Consider the following 19,141-nt stretch of genomic DNA (forward strand, 5'->3'; position numbering starts at 1 on the left):
AGCTCACCCATGGCGATCGTGGATCTCCGACCATGGTGGGTTGGCATGAATCCCTACCATCCACCCTTCTCTTCTCTGTTTCTTCATCTACACATCTTCTGATTCTTTCTTCCTTTGTTTTATGTGCAGATTGCTCCGATCTGGAGAAGAAGCAGCTGCAGGAAACTAAAACAGCAACATAAAACTGCAGGGGATGGTACCATGTCATATTTCTAGGCCTTTTCCATGTACAAGCAAAGCAAGATGAATACGAGGATGACCAAAGATTTGCACATACATAGCATGATTAATTCTACGGCATAACGCAACCAGATGTCCCGCAGACAGATTCACAGTGGAATATTAAAACACTTGGTACTGAAATTAACCACTCACCCTTGATCGACGAGCCAATGTACCATTCTAGCAGTGATGCCCTTTGTCACCGAGAAAACCGGAAACAGATCAGAATCAGGTTGAACGGGGCGCGGATCGTATTTCCCCAATGTGCCAGCAGAAGTATCTATTATGACCTTTCCATCTTTGTATGCGCATACCTGTGAGAAGAATATCATATCAATATGGCTGCATTGCAACAAGGTAACCATCATATGCATATATCGTAGCTAAACTCGTGATGCAAAGTTTTGGCATACAAATATTGCTACAACAACATCATGGCATGTAAATGAATGGCAAGAGACTATTGACCCACTTGTAAACCCAAAATTTTGTCGCTTCCCATCTCAATTAGAAGATTCCTCAGTTTAGACTCCACTTTAGAGTTAACAGGTGAGTCATAGATCCACTCGCTGTTAGTTGAGGGACTGCGTGTCATACTCCTGATATCAATGAAATCATAAATTAGCAAATTCGAAAAAGATGATCCCTACAAAGCTGATGCAAACATAAGCATGACGCGCATCTCACCCTAGCAAAGTTGATTCAGCAATATGGCCTCATGATGTCTAAATAAACTATCCTAACATTCAGTGAAGCCGAAAGCCCTGCAGGTATAAATGAAAAACTGCCACTGTGATGCTGGAAATATTAGAGGAATGTACAAGTTCAAGAGACCAAGACATGCCTCTAAGAAGATTCAAGACCCTCATGAAAATTATCGCATCCCCAGGGGAAGCGTCAACCTGACAGCGAGAAAACCTCCATTTAACACCGGACTCTTGGTTGACAAACCCAACACAGCTTACAGGAAAGTAATTAAAGTACCAGGATGAGGATCTCCGTTGAAGAAACCGTCAATGTATATTTGATGAGCATAAGCATGGGTTATCTCTTCAACGAGTTTTTTTTCTTATCGACACCATATTCTTCCAATGAATCATTGTCATGTAAGCGAATTCCGTCCATGTATTCCAGAATCAGAATCTTTTCAGTAGACTGATACAGAAAAGAATGGGTCAGATGATGGTCCCGGTTCACGTGATTTGCAAACTCTAATGCAAGACAAACAGAATAAAGTTTAGGCTGCCGGTTAATACCTGAATAATTTCTGGTATCAGTACATCAACATCACTGGAAACACTGCCACTCCCACCTTCAGTTTTCCAACTAAGATTCTTCGAGACGGTCCTAGTGTTCTCTGAAAGTAGATTTTGCACCTTACATTATCATGATGACCTCTTTATGAATGACTGTACCTAAGAATCTGAGCAAGGAGAAGTACATGCTTCATGATTGAAATCAAGTTCCTTGGGTGCCTCCTTGCACCATTCATCAATCATTGGTTTGAAGTCATATTGAGGTTCTGCCCATGCAATCCATTCGATCAATGATTTTGCATTCTTCAAATCCTGACCACAGATGAAAAGTTGCAATAGCAATCCTACTTATCTTACAAAACACTATTCACAGAAAAGAAAAGAACCTCTAATATGTTCTCTTTGATACCATCATGCTGAATTTTCACAACAACTTCTCTGCCATCTTCCAGAGTTGCACGATGAACGTGTGCTATCTGTCAAGAAGTGTTCATTCACTTGAGCATATTACGAATTTACACCAGTGAAAGTATAGTTCATTTGGGAGGCATGGAACTTACTGATGCGGTTGCAAGAGGGTCAAGGACAAAAGTAGCAAAGAGTTCACTCATGGGTTTACCAAGTTCTTTTCCTATGGTTCCACGAACCTGCACACGACAGACAAAAACCAAGACTAAGATAAACTGCATCACAGTTATGCTATCTGATGATGCCAGTTTGATTGGTCACAAATGAATGGAAGTACAGTTACTTATGATACCATTTACTAATGAACAGTTTTTCTTTCTTTCTTGAGAGTAACTAATGAAGAGGAAATGCATACCTCTTCAAGAGGGCGTGGAGGAAGCGAGTCCTACAACTGCTTCAGGACCTCTATGTATGGCTCAGGAAGCACGTCCGCTCTGGTGAACAAATACTAGCCCATCTTCACCCACAAACCTTCTAGCTCTATCAACAGGAGTGAGTTCAACGAATCAACTTGAATAATTCATGCGGCTACAAAGATACAAACTGTAAAGATGAACTGTTGTGGGAAGCGAGGCGGAGGAGGAGCAGGATCTGGGACGGACCTGTAACTCGCGCCGGCGGGCTTCTTCCTGGACAGGGACGTGGCGAGCGGGGGAGGCGGATGGCGTCCTGCGGCGCGAGCGGGGGGAGGCGGGGCGAGCGCGGCACGTGGCGAGCGGGGCGAGCGGGGGAGGCGGCGCGGCGTCCTGCGGCGCGAGCGGGGGGAGGCGGGGCGAGCGCGGCGCGGCGCGGTGGCTCGCTCGCCGGCCGGGCGAGCGCGTCGCGAGCGGCGGGGCGAGCGGCGCGGCGCGGCGGGGGGGAGCGACGCGGCGGCCTGGATGGCCGAGCAGGGCGAGCGGGGAGCGGCATGGGGGCGACGGCGGCCAAGCGAGGCGCGGCGCAGGGAGAGCGCAACGGGGCGCGGCACGGCGCGAGGAGAGCGGGGTGCGACGCGGGGCGAGCGGGATCGGCGCTGAAAGGAGGGCGGCGGTGGCGCGGCACGGGGCGGGGAGAGCGGGGTGCGGCGCGGGGCGAGCGCAGCGGGGCGCGGCGCGGGGCGGGGAGAGCGGGGTGCGGTGCGGGGCGAGCGCAGCGTGGCGCGGCAAGGCACGGGTAGCGGCGTGGGGCGAGCGGAAGCGGATGGCGGCGATGGCAGGGCGGGAGAGGAGGGCGGCGGTGGCGCGGGGCCAACGGTGGCGGTACTCGGCGACGGGAGAGGAGGGTCGCGGCGGCGGGTCGGGAGAGGAGGGCGGCTCGGGGGCGGGGAGCGGGGGGAGGGGTCGCGGCAGCTGGGCGAGTGGGAGCGGCGCGCGGGGGCGAGTAGGAGCGGCGGGCGATCGGGGTGAGCGGGGCGAGGGCTTGCGGGAGCAGTTCCAGATCGGGGTGAGGGGGAGGCAGACGGGGAGGGGGAGTTGGACGCAGAAAGTTTCGTTGGTGGAGTATGTTCAGCCAATTATAATTGCTAAGTACACCCAGCAGACGGTGGATTAACGAGGGCTATTAGATTAAGATCTGTGGGATTAATCGTGGGGTGCTCATTGGTTTTTTTTATGGGGCGTTTCATGAGGTGCCTGTAGTGTAATTCTTGTTCGATTGTTTAATAGTAGTATAGATAGGTGATACACAAGAGTTTTTCCTCATTTATAAAGTATCAAGTTTGATGTGCTGAAACCACTCATTTAAAAGTATCATATTTATCTTGGTACCCGTACTAAAATGGATGTATGCATCTTCAGTTGATGTACAGGCTAGGAAGTGAAAATATCTCCCATTAAAAGGTGTGATGGGTTTAACCGCAAGATATTTCTTTTGTGACGCGCGGGGTGGCTCGGCCGTGCGGATCTGACGCGCGGGGTTCCTTTCACTTGGCGAGGAGGTGCAGGAAGGCACAACGTGTGGGGAGGTTCGGCACCGGCGAGGCCGGGAAGGGAGGCTCGACGGGCGTGCGAATGAGGCCCGAGTAGCTTGGATCGACTGGATGGCCACCTGCAGGTGGTAGAGGGGCTTGGGCAACCTACATGGTGCTGGGCAGCGGCTTCGGCCGCGAGGGGCGCAGGGTGCACTGATACGTCCATTTTGCATCATGCTTTCATGTTGATATTTATTGCTTTATGGGCTGTTATATTACTTTGTGGTACCATATTTATGCCTTTTCTCTCTTATTTTGCAAGGTTTATTTGAAGAGGGAGAATTCAGGCAGCTGGAATTCTGGACTGAAAAATGAGCAAATCTTAGTCCACTATTTTGCACATCTCCAAATGCCCTGAAAATTTACGTGAATTTTTTTGGGATTATATAAAAAATACTGGGCTAAAGAAGTACCAGAGGGAGCCACCAGGGCGCCACAAGCCTTGCCACCGCCACCCCCTGGTGGCGGCTAGCAAGCTTGTGGGGTCCTTGACGGCCCACTGGCCCCCTCTTTTGCTATATGAAGGGTTTCGTTCCAGAAAAAATCAATCGGAAGCTTTTTCGTGGTTTCGCCGCCGCCACGAGGCAGAACTTGAGCAGATCCAATCTAGAGCTCCGGCAGGACGATCCTGCCGGGAAGACTTCCCTCCCTAAGGGGGAAATCGTCGCCATCGTCATCACCAACACTCCTCTCGTCGGAGGGGAGGCATCTTCATCAACATCTTCATCAGCACCATCTCCTCTCCAATCCCTAGTTCATCTCTTATAACCAATCTCCGTCTCACGACTCCGATTGATACTTGTAAGGTTATTAGTAGTGTTGATTACTCTTTGTAGTTGATGCTAGTTGGATTACTTGGTGGAAGAGTTTATTTTCAGATCCTTGATGCTATTCATTACACCTCTGATCATGATTATGATTATGCTTTGTGAGTAGTTACTTTTGTTTCTGAGGACATGAGATAAGTCATGCTGATAATAGTCATGTGAATTTGATATTCGTTCGGTATTTTGATATGTTGTATGTTGTTTTTCCTATAGTGGTGTTATGTGAACGTCGACTACATAACCCTTCACCATATTTGGGCGTAGATGAAGGCATTGGTGAGTAGTAAGTAGATGATGGGTTGTTGGAGTGACAGAAGCTTAAACCCTAGTCTATGTGTTGCTTCGTAAGGGGCTGATTTGGATCCACTAGTTTAATGCTATGGTTAGATGTTGTCTTAATTCTTCTTTCGTAGTTGCGGATGCTTGCGAGAGGGGTTAATCATAAGTGGGATGCTTGTCCAAGTAAGGGCAGTACCCAAGCGCCGGTCCACCCACATATCAAACTATCAAAGTAATGAACGTGAATCATATAAACATGATCAAATTAGCATGACAGAAATTCCCGTGTGTCCTCGGGAGCGTTTTTCCTCCTATAAGACTTTGTTCAGGCTTGTCCCTTGCTACAAAAGGGATTGGGCCACTTGCTGCACAATTGCTATTACTTGTTACTTGTTACTTTTCGCTTGCTACGTTTCACCTCACTACACCATCACTTGTTACCGCTACTTTCAGTGCTTGCAGTTATTACCTTGTTGAAAACCGTTTATCAGAGCCTTCTGCTCCTCATTGGGTTCAACACTCTTACTTATTGAAAGGACTACGATTGATCCCCTATACTTGTGGGTCATCAAGACTCTTTTCTGGTGCCGTTGCCGGGGAGTGAAGCGCATTTGGTAAGTGGAAATTGGTAAGGAAACATTTATATACTGTGCTGAAATTTATTGTCACTTGTCACTATGGAAACTGTTCCTTTGAGGAGTTTGTTCGGGGTATCTTCACCACGAACGAAAGCACGAGGAGTTGTTCCTCAACCTGTGGTACCTACTGAAAATATCTTTTATGAAATTCCTTCGGGTATGCTTGAGAAACTGCTGGCTAATCCTTTCACAGGAGATGGATCTTCACATCCAGACTTGCATCTGATCTATGTAGATGAAGTTTGTGGTTTATTTAAGCTTGCAAGTTTGCCCGAGGATGAGGTAAAGAAGAAAGTCTTTCCTTTATCTTTGAAGGATAAGGCGTTGACATGGTATAGGCTATGTGATGATACTGGATCATGGGACTACAATCGGTTGAAATTGAAATTTCATCAAAAGTTCTATCCTATGCATTTAGTACATCGTGATCGGAACTTTATTTATAACTTTTGGCCTCGTGACAGGGAAAGCATACCTCAAGCTTGGGGGAGGCTTAAATCAATGCCATATTCATGCCCCAATCATGAGCTCTCGAGAGATATTATCACTCAAAACTTTTATGCTCGGCTTTCTCATGAAGATCGTACCATGCTTGACACTTCTTGTACCGGTTCTTTTATGAAGAAGGATATTGACCACAAGTGGAATTTATTGGAAAGAATCAAATGTAACTCTGAAGATTGGGAGCTGGAGGAAGGTAAGGAGTCAGGTATGAATTTCCAGTTTGATTGCGTTAAATCTTTTGTTGAGACAAACACTTCTAGAGATTTTAGCGCTAAGTATGGACTTGACTCTGAGATCGTAGCTTCTCTATGTGAATCTTTTGCTGCTCATGTTGATCTTCCCAAAGAGAAGTGGTTTAAGTATCATCCTCCTGTAGAAAGCAACGTCGTCAAAACCAATCTAGTTGAGGAGAAAGTCATTGCTTTTAGTGATCCTATTGTTCCTTGTGCCTACACTGAGAAACCACCATACCCTGCTAGGATAAAGGATTATTCTAAAGCTCCAACTGTGATATGTAGGGGTTACATTAGACCACTTGCGCCCCCTGAGGAGATTAGAGTTGAACCTAGTGTTGCTATTATCAAAGATCTCCTAGCCGAAGACGTAGACGGGCATGTTATCAAATTTTGTGAGGACTCCGCTAGAATTGCTAAACCTCACGCGAAAGACAAACACGGACCTGTAGTTCGCCTGCCCGTTGTTTCTGTCAAGATAGGAGATCACTGTTACCATGGTTTATGTGATATGGGAGCTAGTGTTAGTGCAATACCCCGTTCTTTATATGATGAAATCAAAGATGAGATTGCACCTGCTGAGCTAGAACCCATTGATGTCACTATTACGCTAGCTAATAGAGACACTATCTGCCCTTTGGGAATTGTGAGAGACGTAGAAGTCCTCTGTGGTAAGACGAAGTATCCTACTGATTTCCTCGTCCTTGGTACTGCACAAGATAGCTTTTGTCCCATCATATTTGGTAGACCCTTTCTCAACACTGTCAATGCTCACATTGATTGCATTAAGCAGACCGTCACTGTTAGTTTCAAGGGTGTGTCTCATGAATTTAACTTCTCCAAGTTTGGAAGACAACCCCATGACAAAGAGTCATCTGGTAGGGATGAAATCATTGCTCTTGCCTCTATTGTCGTACCTCCTACGGATCCTTTAGAGCAATATCTGCTTGAGCATGAAAATGATATGCATATGGAGGAGAGAGATGAGATAGATAAAACTGTCTTAGAACAATATCCTATTCTCAAGAGTAATCTGCCTGTTGAACTGCTTGGGGATCCTCCCCCACCAAAGGGTGATCCTGTGTTCGAGCTTAAACAGTTGCCTGATACTCTTAAGTATTCCTATCTTGATGAGAAGGAGATATATCCTGTTATTATTAGTGCTCTCCTCTCAGAGCACGAAGAGAAGAAGTTACTAAAAACTCTGAGGAAGCACCGTGCTGCTATTGGATATACTCTTGATAATCTTAAGGGTATTAGTCCCACTCTATGTCAGCACAAGATTAAAACCGATCCTGACTTTAAACCAGTTGCTGATCATCAAAGGAGATTAAATCCTAAGATGAAAGAGGTCGTTAGAAAAGAAATATTAAAGCTTCTGGAAGCAGGAATCATTTATCCTGTTGCTCATAGTGATTGGGTAATTCCAGTACATTGCGTACCTAAGAAGGGAGGTATGACCGTCGTTCCTAATGATAAGGATGAACTAATCCCACAAAGGATTATTACTCTCTATAGGATGGTGATAGACTTACGGAAACTGAACAAGGCAACCAGGAAAGATCATTATCCTTTGCCATTTATCGACCAAATGCTAGAAAGGCTATCCAAACACACACACTTATGCTTTCTAGACGGTTATTCAGGTTTCTCGCAAATACCTGTTGCACAATCTGATCAGGAGGAAACCACTTTCACCTGCCCCTTCGATACCTTTGCTTATAGACGTATGCCTTTTGGCTTATGCAATGCACCTGCCACCTTTCAAAGATGTATCATGGCTATATTCTCTGACTTTTGTGAAAAGATTGTAGAGGTTTTCACGGATGACTTCTCTGTTTACGGGTCTTCCTTTGATGATTGCCTCAGCAACCTTGACCGAGTCTTACAGAGATGCGAAGATACCAACCTCGTCTTGAATTGGGAGAAGTGCCACTTTATGGTTAATGAAGGCATCGTCTTAGGACACAAAATCTCTGAAAGAGGCATTGAAGTTGATAAGGCTAAGGTTGATGCAATTGAGAAAATGCCTTGCCCCACAGATATCAGAGGCATACAAAGTTTCCTAGGTCATGTTGGTTTCTATAGAAGGTTCATTAAAGACTTCTCTAAGATTTCTAGGCCTCTTACCAACCTCTTGCAGAAGGATGTTCCTTTTGTTTTTGATGAGGATTGTGAGGAAGCCTTCGAAATACTTAAGAAGGCTTTGATAACCGCACCTATCGTTCAACCACCTCACTGGAACTTTCCCTTTGAAATCATGTGCGACGCTAGTGATGATGCTGTTAGTGCTGTTCTAGGACAAAGAGTTGACAAGAAGATGAATGTTATTCACTATGCTAGTAAAACTCTAGAGAGTGCCCAAAGAAACTATACCACTACGGAAAAGGAGTTTTTAGCAGTTGTGTTTGCATGTGAAAAGTTCAGATCTTATATAGTTGATTCCAAAGTCACTATTCACTCTGATCATGCTGCTATTAAGTACCTTATGGAGAAGAAGGACACTAAGCCTAGGCTGATCAGATGGATTCTCCTGCTACAGGAATTTGATTTGCACGTCGTTGATCGAAAGGGTGTTGATAACCCTATAGCAGATAACTTGTCTAGGCTAGAGAATGTCCTTGATGACCCACGACCTATTGATGACAACTTTCCCGATGAGCAATTAAATGTCATCCGCACTTCACACAGTGCACCATGGTATGCCGATTACGCAAACTATATCGTAGCCAAATACATACCACCCAGTTTCACCTATTAGCAAAAGAAGAAGTTCTTCTTTGATTTGAGACACTACTTTTGGGATGATCCTCACGTTTATAAGGAAGGAGTAGATGGTGTTATTAGAGGTTGTGTGCCTGAACATGAACAGGGACAGATCTTGCAGAAGTGTCATTCCGAAGCCTACGGAGGACACCACGCTGGAGATAGAACTGCACATAAGGTATTGCAATCAGGTTTCTATTGGCCCACTCTCTTCAAGGATGCCCGTAAGTTTGTCTTGTCTTGTGATGAATGCCAAAGAATAGGGAACATCAGTAAGCGTCAGGAAATGCCTATGAACTATTCACTTGTCATTGAACCATTTGATGTCTGGGGCTTTGATTATATGGGACCCTTCCCGAGTTCCAATGGGTACACTCACATCTTAGTTGCTGTGGATTACGTCACTAAGTGGGTAGAAGCTATCCCCACTAAAAATGCTGATCACCACACCTCTATTAAGATGTTAAAGAAGTAATTTTCCCAAGATTTGGAGTCCCTAGATATTTGATGACTGATGGCGGTTCACACTTCATTCATGGTGTTTTCCGCAAGATGCTCGCTAAGTATGATGTCAACCATAGAGTTGCATCTCCTTATCATCCTCAGTCTAGTGGTCAAGTGGAGTTGAGTAGTAGGGAGATCAAATTGATCCTAAAAAAGACCGTCAATAGATCTCGAAAGAATTGGTCTAGCAAACTTGACGATGCACTATGGGCTTATAGGACTGCTTATAAGAATCCCATGGGCATGTCGCCGTATAAAATGGTTTACGGTAAGGCCTGTCATTTACCTCTTGAGCTGGACCACAAAGCTTATTGGGCAATCAAAGAGCTCAACTTCGATTTCAAACTTGCCAGTGAGAAGCGGTTGTTTGATATCAGCTCATTAGATGAATGGAGGGCCCAGGCATATGAGAATGCCAAGTTGTTCAAGGAAAAGGTTAAGAGATGGCACGACAAACGAATACAGAAACGAGAGTTCAATGTAGGTGATTATGTCCGGCTATACAATTCTCGTTTGAGATTCTTCGCACGCAAGCTTCTCTCTAAATGGGAAGGTCCTTACGTTATGGAGGAAGTATATCGTTCCGGTGCCATCAAAATCAATAACACGGAAGGAAATTTTCCTAGAGTGGTAAATGGGCAAAAGAATCAAGCATTACATCTCCGGTACTCCCATAAATGTTGAGACCAATATCATCAATGTCATAACTCCACAAGAGTACATAAGGGATGTTTATCAGCCTGTTTTAGACCCTGAAAACGAAGAGGTATCTGTTTCGGTAAGAAATTGGACTCCGATGCTTTTCCAATAGGAAATTTCCTCCGTTTTGGAATTTTTGGAAAATTAGAAAAATAAAAAGCAGTCCGAAGAGCGCACGAGGCGGCCACAAGCTTGGAAGCCGCCACCTACCCCCTTGGTAGTGGATGGAGGGCTTGTGGGCACCTCGTGTGCCTCTCGGACTCCGTTTTCTTGCGGAGCACTCCTTCTGGTCCAGAAAAAATCAATATATATTCGCCCAAAGGTTTTGATCTCCGTATCGCGCACTCTTTCTCTGTTTTCGTTTCGAGCCTATTTCTGTGGCAGATCTAGATCATCATGACTTCCCCAAACGCTCCTAAAGACAAGATCTTCGAGAAGGTCATCAATCCCTACCTCACGGAAGTGCTGAAACACCCTCAATCTATCAAGATGAGCGAGGGGATGTTGCACATCCGTGATGTTGAGGGTCCTAAGAAGACCGGAAGCGTGGAGACGAGGCTCGAAGCAATGGAGCAACAAGTCTTCAAGTTCCAAGGGATGGTGGAGCGTGGACTCAACGCCAAGCACATGATGATCACGGAGTTCACCAGCAAGCACAATATGGATGCCATTGACATTGGGAAACACCTCTCCAGGCTCTATGACAGGGTTGATCAACTTCAGGGCCAGATCTATGACCAGCAGAACCAAAACTGTGAGTATGAGTACACATTTAAATCAATAAGGTTGGCTATAGATTTGAGGATTCCGGCGACTCGTTCATCCTGCCATGATGGAGCACCTATGCCTTGGAAGACGGAGGATCAGACTACTTCAACAACACCACCACCATCACCACCAAAGGAAGACAACTAAGCATTGGTATGGGCAATACCCTTGGCTTTTGCCAAGCTTGGGGGAGTTGCCCTGGTATCGTATCACCTTTATATCTTTTGCTTTTACCTTTGTTTTAGTTCTTTCCTTTTCAGTTTTTTATCTCTTCTCTTAGAGGAATAAGTCTTTAGTGTTTAGTTTGAGTCTTTTTCTTTTGTCTCTTCCCCGATGTATTCGAGCTCGTGAGCTATATAATAAATAGTATCTTAGTCAAAAGCTTTGCGTTATGTCGTTATCAGAAGTATGAAAAGAACGATAGCATGAAAGATCATGAGACGATCTTATGGAAAGTGATAGCTTCACACATGACACGTATGATGACTGAAACTTGTTGAGAATAAAACAACATAGACCTCAGTCATTGTTGCAATTAATAATAAGTAATAAGGAAAGAGAGGTTCACATATATATAAATATATCATCTTAGACACTTTTTACAATTGTGAGCACTCACAAAACTATTACATGCTTAGGAGTAGATGTTGGACAAGGAAGACAATATAATGAATTGTGTTTGCTTGATTCCAAACAATGTTATATGATTAGAGATCCCTTAGCATGTGATGATTTCTTCCACCTCATATTAGCCAAAACTCCCGCACCAAGTAGAGATACTACTTGTGCATCCATAAACCTTCAACTCAGTTTTGCAATGAGAGTCCACCATACCTACCTATGGATTGAATAAGATCCTTCAAGTAAGTTGTCATCGGTGCAAGCAATAAAAATTGCTCTCTAATATGTATGACCTATTAGTGTGTGGAAAATAAGCTTTGTACGAACCTGTGATGAGGAAGACATAAAAGCAACAGACTGCATAATAAAGTTCTTTATCACAGGAGGCAATATAAAGTGACGTTCCTCCGCACTAAGAGGACACGCATTCCAACCTCAAAAGCGCATGACAACCTCTGCTTCCCTCCGCGAAGGGCCTATCTTGTACCTTTACTTTTTGCCCTTGTAAGAGTCATGATGATCTTCACCAATTCCCTATTTTTGCCTTTGTCTTGGCTATCGTCACATGCTTGGGAAAGATCTATATTCATATATCAACTTGGAGTTGAGTACTTATGCTTTATTGTTGTTGACTTTACCCTTGAGGTAAATCGTTGGGAGGCAAAACTATAAGCCCCTATCTTCCCTCGTGTCCAGCTGAAACTTTGACACCATGAGTACCACGTGAGTTGTAATAATTGTGGAAAACAAAAGAGATGATTGAGTATGTGGGTTTGCCTTACAAGCTCTTATTTGACTCTTTCTGATGTATGATAAATTGCAATTGCTTCAATGACTATGGACTGTTGTTGGTTACTTCTCGGTAAGGTTTTTGCTTCATACTTTGCTTTGTGAAGGAATTGTTACTTTCCCATAAGAATCTTTATGATATATTGCTGTTTTATGTGTGATCATGATGCCATCATGTCCGTATTATGTTTTATCGACACCCTCGTCCCTAAACATGTGACATGTTTATGGAACTTAGTTTTCGCTTGAGGACAAGCGAGGTCTAAGCTTGGGGGAGTTGATACGTCCATTTTGCATCATGCTTTCATGTTGATATTTATTGCTTTATGGGCTATTATATTACTTTGTGGTGCCATATTTATGCCTTTTCACTCTTATTTTGCAAGGTTTATTTGAAGAGGGAGAATTCAGGCAGCTGGAATTCTGGACTGGAAAAGGAGCAAATCTTAGTCCACTATTCTGCACATCTCCAAATGCCCTGAAAATTTACGTGGAATTTTTTGGGATTATATAAAAAAATACTGGGCTAAAGAAGTACCAGAGGGGAGCCACCAGGGCGCTACAAGCCCTGCCACCGCCAGCCCCTGGTGGCGGCTAGCAAGCTTGTGGGCTCCCTGACGGCCCACTGGCCCCCTCTTTTGCTATATGAAGGGCTTCGTTCCAGAAAAAAATCAATCGGGAGCTTTTTCGTGGTTTCACCGCCGCCATGAGGCGGAACTTGAGCACATCCAATCTAGAGCCCCGGCAGGACGATCCTGCCGGGGAAACTTCCCTCCCGGAGGGGCAAATCGTCGCCATCGTCATCACCAACACTCCTCTCGTCGGAGGGGAGGCATCTTCATCAACATCTTCATCAGCACCATCTCCTCTCCAATCCCTAGTTCATCTCTTGTAACCAATCTCCATCTCACGACTCCGATTGGTACTTGTAAGGTTATTAGTAGTGTTGATTACTCTTTGTAGTTGATGCTAGTTGGATTACTTGGTGGAAGAGTTTATGTTCAGATCCTTGATGCTATTCATTACACCTCTGATCATGATTATGATTATGCTTTGTGAGTAGTTACTTTTGTTCCTCAGGACATGGGATAAGTCATGCTGATAATAGTCATGTGAATTTGATATTCGTTCGGTATTTTGATATGTTGTATGTTGTTTTTCCTCTAGTGGTTTTTGATAAGTCTCCAACGTATCTACTTTGCCAAACTATTTTGCCCTTGTTTTGGACTATCATTTGCATGATTTGAATGGAACTAACCTGGACTGACGCTGTTTTCAGCAGAATTGCCTTGGTGTTATTTTTGTGCAGAAATCGAAGTTCTCCAAACGTCCTGAAAATTCACGGGGAGCAGTTTTGGAAAATATCAAAAATATATGCGCCAAGTTCCACCTCAGGGAGTGGGCTAGTGGGCCACAAGCCCCTGCTCCGCCACCACCCCCCTGGTGGTGGTGGGCAGGCTTGTGGGGCCCACAGGCACATGCCGCCCCCAACTCCAGCTCTATAACTTGTCTTTCGTCCCAGAAAAAATAAAAAGAGAAGTTTTCGTCGCGTTTTCGATACGGAGGCGCCGCCACCACCTGTTCTTCATCTGGAGGGCAGATCTGGAGTCCATCTTGGGCTCCGGAGAGGGGAAATCATCGCCATCGTCATCATCAACCTTCTTCCCTCTCCAATTCCTTGAAGCTCTTCGTCGTTCGTGAGTAATCTATTCGTAGGCTCGCTGGGCGGTGATGAGTAGGATGAGATCTATCATGTAATCGAGTTAGTTTGGATGGGGATTGATCCCTAGTATCAATGTTCTGAGATTTGATGTTGCTACTACTTTGCCATGCTTAATGCTTGTCACTAGGGCCCGAGTGCCATGATTTCATATCTGAAATTATTATGTTGTCACCAATATATGTGTGCTTTAGATCCGATCTTGCAAGTTGTAGTTACCTACTATGTGTTATGATCCGGCAACCCCGGAGTGACAATGACCGGAACCACTCCCAGTGATGACCATAGTTTGAGGAGTTCATGTGTTCACCAAGTGCTAATGCGTTGGTCTGGTTCTTTATTAAAAGGAGAATCTTAATATCCCGTATTTTCCTTTTGGACCCCGCTGCCACGGGAGGGATGGACAATAGATGTCATGCAAGTTCTTTTCCTTTAGCATGTATGACGACACACGGAATGCATGCCTACATCACATTGACGAATGGGAGCTAGCCACATATCTCTCCGTGTTATAGCTGTTGCATGATGAATATCATCCAAACAAATCACCGACCCATTGCCTACGAGTTCGTTCTACTACTGCTGTTACTTGTCTTGCTCTGCTGGTGTTACTACTACTGTTGCTACTACTGTTGTTACTTGTCTTGCTCTGCTGCTGCTACTACTGTTGCTACTACTGTCGCTTGCTACTGTTGCTACTTGCTACTGCTGTCATTACTGCTGTTCCTTGCCACTGCTATTGCTCGTGCCACTGCCATTATTCGTTACCTTGCTATTAGTACTGTGCTTGCAGATACTAATCTTTCAGGTGTGGTTGAATCTGACAAATTCAGCTGCTAATACTTGAGAGTATACTCTCACCTCTTGACTGGCTTACCTACAAATTTGGGTTGAATACTCTACCCTCAAAAACTGCTGCGAACCCACACGCTGGTGGGCCATCAACAACATTCTTCCAGTTTCATTGCCGGGGAGTGCTAGCAGCATTCTTCTGGTGCTGTTGCAGGAGAAGGTTCGTTGTTATAAACATTCGTCTAGCTAAAGCCAGAGATTGCAGTATCAGTCCTTTTCTTGAGCCATTGCCAGGGAAGCACATCTGACGTCAGTGTTATGTGAACGTCGACTACATAACACTTCACCATATTTGGGCCTAGAGGAAGGCATTGGGGAGTAGTAAGTAGATGATGGGCTGCTGGAGTGACAGAAGCTTAAACCCCAGTCTATGCGTTGCTTCGTAAGGGGCTGATTTGGATCCACTAGTTTAATGCTATGGTTAGATGTTGTCTTAATTCTTCTTTCGTAGTTGCGGAGGCTTGCGAGAGGGGTTAATCATAAGTGGGATGCTTGTCCAAGTAAGGGTAGTACCCAAGCGCCGGTCCACCCACATATCAAACTATCAAAGTAACGAACGCGAATCATATGAACATGATGAAATTAGCATGACAGAAATTCCCGTGTGTCCTCGGGAGCGTTTTTCCTCCTATAAGACTTTGTTCAGGCTTGTCCCTTGCTACAAAAGGGATTGGGCCACTTGCTAAACCATTGCTACTACTTGTTACTTTTCGCTTGCTACGTTTCACCTCACTAAACCATCACTTGTTAGCGCTACTTTCAGTGCTTGCACTTATTACCTTGCTGAAAATCGTTTATCAGAGCCTTCTGCTCCTTGTTGGGTTCGACACTCTTACTTATCGAAAGGACTAGGATTGATCCCCTATACTTGTGGGTCATCATGCACCTGCACGATCTCGTATTGCGAGGGAAGCCCTGGTGGTGCACGGATCGGGGGCCGAGATGGCGAGGGAGGCAGATCTCAGAGCTCTTCTTCGTCAAGTTGCAACTCCAATGATGGGGTGATTGGTGGGCTTGTCGGTACCGGTGCGGGATGATGTGCGGCTGTGGAAGTGTAGCAGTTTGGGTGAAGACCCTGTTTTGGCTTTGTATCGTGACCAACGATGGCGGCGGTTGTGGCCGTCGTTGACCTTCTTGGAGGCATCGTTGCGTTGTTGTTGCACTCCTCCCACGTGGATCCGGCCATCTCGACCTCTTCGAGGGACCCTTGATCCATGATCGGACAATGGTGGCGCCTTGGTGTCGCATTCCCTCTTGAGGGCTTCGTCTTGGGAGCTCGGCATCGGCAAGCGAGACCGGTGGAAGCACAGCTGACGTCAGCATTTTTCTGGCGCCGTTGCCGGGGAGGTATTGCTATATTCTCTGAGTTACTTGGGATTTATATCTGCTGATCACTATGAAGAGTCTGAAGGATCCGAAGACCAAAGTCTTGCCCTCAACTACGAGGGGAGGTAAGGAATTGCCATCTAGCTCTGCACTTGATTCACCTTCAGTTAGGAGTAAGTTTGCGACATCACCTCCTGCTAGAAATCTTGATATGTCGCCTGTGCTTGATGATGCTTATGATGCTACTGCTAGAGATGCTATGCTTGATGCTATGCCTGATGATACTATGCTTGATACTGCTAGAGATGCTATGCTTGATACTGGTAGAGATGCTATGCCTGATACAGCTAGAGATGTTATGCTTGATACTGCTTTGCCCGATGATGCTAGAGATGCTATTTTGCCTGATGATGCTATGCTTGATACTGCTAGAGATGCTCCTTTGACTGTTCCACTAGGAGTGTTCCTTGATGCTCATATTGCTAGAGTTAATGCCAATGCTTGTGATGCTTCTGAAACTACCCATACTATTGAGATAGAACCTGCTTTTGCTCCTACTAGATCTAGATCTCCTAGATATGAATTGCCTGATATACCTGAGGGTTACGTTATGGAAGGAGAGATAGTTGAGGATTTTCTTGCATGTAAGGATGCCTATGATGCTGAGAAATTAATTCTCAAGTGGAAGGAAAAATCTCGGGAAGCTAGGATGAAAAATGACCCGAAGTCTGCCACTTCGCCTATCTTTGTCACCGATAAGGATTATGAATTCTCCGTCGACCCTGAGATAATCTCTCTAGTCGAATCTGATCCTTTTCACGGTTATGAGTCTGAGACAGTCATAGCCCATCTTGCCAAACTATCTGAAATAGCCAACCTTTTCACTAATGAGGAGAAGATCCGCCACTACTATATCCTTAAGCTGTTTCCTTTCTCTCTAAAGGATGACGCTAAAGCCTGGTTCACCTCTCTTGCTCCTGGATGTGTGCGTAGTCCCCAGGAGATGGTCTATTACTTCTGTGAGAAATATTTCCCTGCCCATAAGAAGCAAGCTGCCTTGCAGGAAATATACAACTTTGCTCAACTCCAAGAAGAGAGTCTTCCACAAGCTTGGGGGAGGCTCGTCCAGCTACAGAATGCTTTGCCTGATCACCCTCTTAAGAAGAACGAGATACTTGATATCCTCTATAACGGACTTACCGATGCCTCTAGAGACCACCTAGATAGTTGTGCCGATTGTGTTTTTAGGGAACGAACTGTAGAATAAGCTGAGACCCTACTGAATAACCTCTTGATCAACGATAATGCTTGGACTATTCCCAAACCACCTCCTAAGCCAACTCCTAAGAAAAGAGGTATTCTATTCCTCAGTCCCGAAGATATGCAAGAAGCCAAGAAATCTATGCAAGAGAAAGGCATTAAATCTGAAGATGTCAAAAATCTACCACCTATCGAAGAGATCCACGGTCTCGATAACCCGATACAGGTAGTAGAAGTGAATTCTCTGCGTAGGTTTGACGAGAGTGATATTCCTTTTGATAAACCTGCTAGCCTATGCTTTGATGAATTTGACAACTTTGTTGCCAAACAACAGAGTTTCAATGATTATGTTAGCAAACATTTGGAACAAAGTGCTCGTATGCTTAGCCATTTAAGTGCTTGTGTAGACAGAAATGTCAATGCTCTAAAACTTCTGAGTAAACATGCCTCTATGATTACTACTCGGGTAGAACAAGTACTTAAAGCTCAGAATGACCTGCTCAATGAATTAAATGACAACTCTGTCAGCGTCATTACTAGAGGAGGCAAAATGACTCAGGAACCTTTGTATCCTGAAGGTCATCCTAAGAGAATTGATCAAGATTCTCAAGGAATCAATGCTGATACACCTAGTCATCCTAAGGAGAAGAAGACAGATGATAGAAACCTGCATGCCAGTTCACCAAATACTATCACACCTGAAGAACCTAATGATATTTCTGCGTCTGATGCAGAAACACAATCAGGTGATGAACATGAACCTGGTGACAATGTGGACAGTGATGTTCATATTAATGCTCAACCTAGCCATGACGAGGATGTGGAGATTGAACCTACGGTTAATCCTGATAATCCACAACCTAAGAAGTACGACAAGAATGACTTTACTGCTAGGAAGCATGGTAAAGAAAGAGATCCATGGGTTCAGAGACCTATGCCCTTTCCTCCTAAGCCATCCAAGAAAAAGGATGATGAGGATTTTGAGCGCTTCGTTGAGATGATAAGACCCGTCTTTCTGCAGATGCGGTTAACTGATATGCTCAAGATGTCTCCGTATGCCAAGTACATGAAAGATATCGTGACTAATAAACGGAAGATACCAGATCTTGAGATCTCCACCATGCTTGCCAATTACACTTTCAAAGGTGGAACTCCTAAGAAACTTGGTGATCCCGGAGTGCCCACTATACCTTGCTCCATTAAAGGAAACGACGTAAGAACTGCCTTATGTGACCTTGGAGCCGGTGTTAGTGTTATGTCGCTCTCTCTTTATCGTAGACTTGAATTGGATAAGCTGACACCCACTGAAATTTCTCTGCAAATGGCCGACAAATCAACTGCTTTCCCTATCGGCATTTGCGAGGATGTGCCTGTTGTGGTTGCTAATACCACTATCTTAACAGACTTTGTTATCTTGGATACTCCCGAGGACGATGCCATGGCTATCATCCTCGGAAGACC

General features: G+C 44.9%; 1 pseudogene; it reads right to left on the reverse strand.

Moving 5' to 3' along the window:
* Window positions 1-371: 371 nt before the first annotated feature.
* Window positions 372-19,141, reverse strand: part of LOC123442170 — a 28,792-nt pseudogene continuing 10,022 nt past the window's right edge.

Source organism: Hordeum vulgare, chromosome 3H (genome assembly GCF_904849725.1).
Source record: "Hordeum vulgare subsp. vulgare chromosome 3H, MorexV3_pseudomolecules_assembly, whole genome shotgun sequence".
Classification (NCBI taxonomy): domain Eukaryota; kingdom Viridiplantae; phylum Streptophyta; class Magnoliopsida; order Poales; family Poaceae; genus Hordeum; species Hordeum vulgare.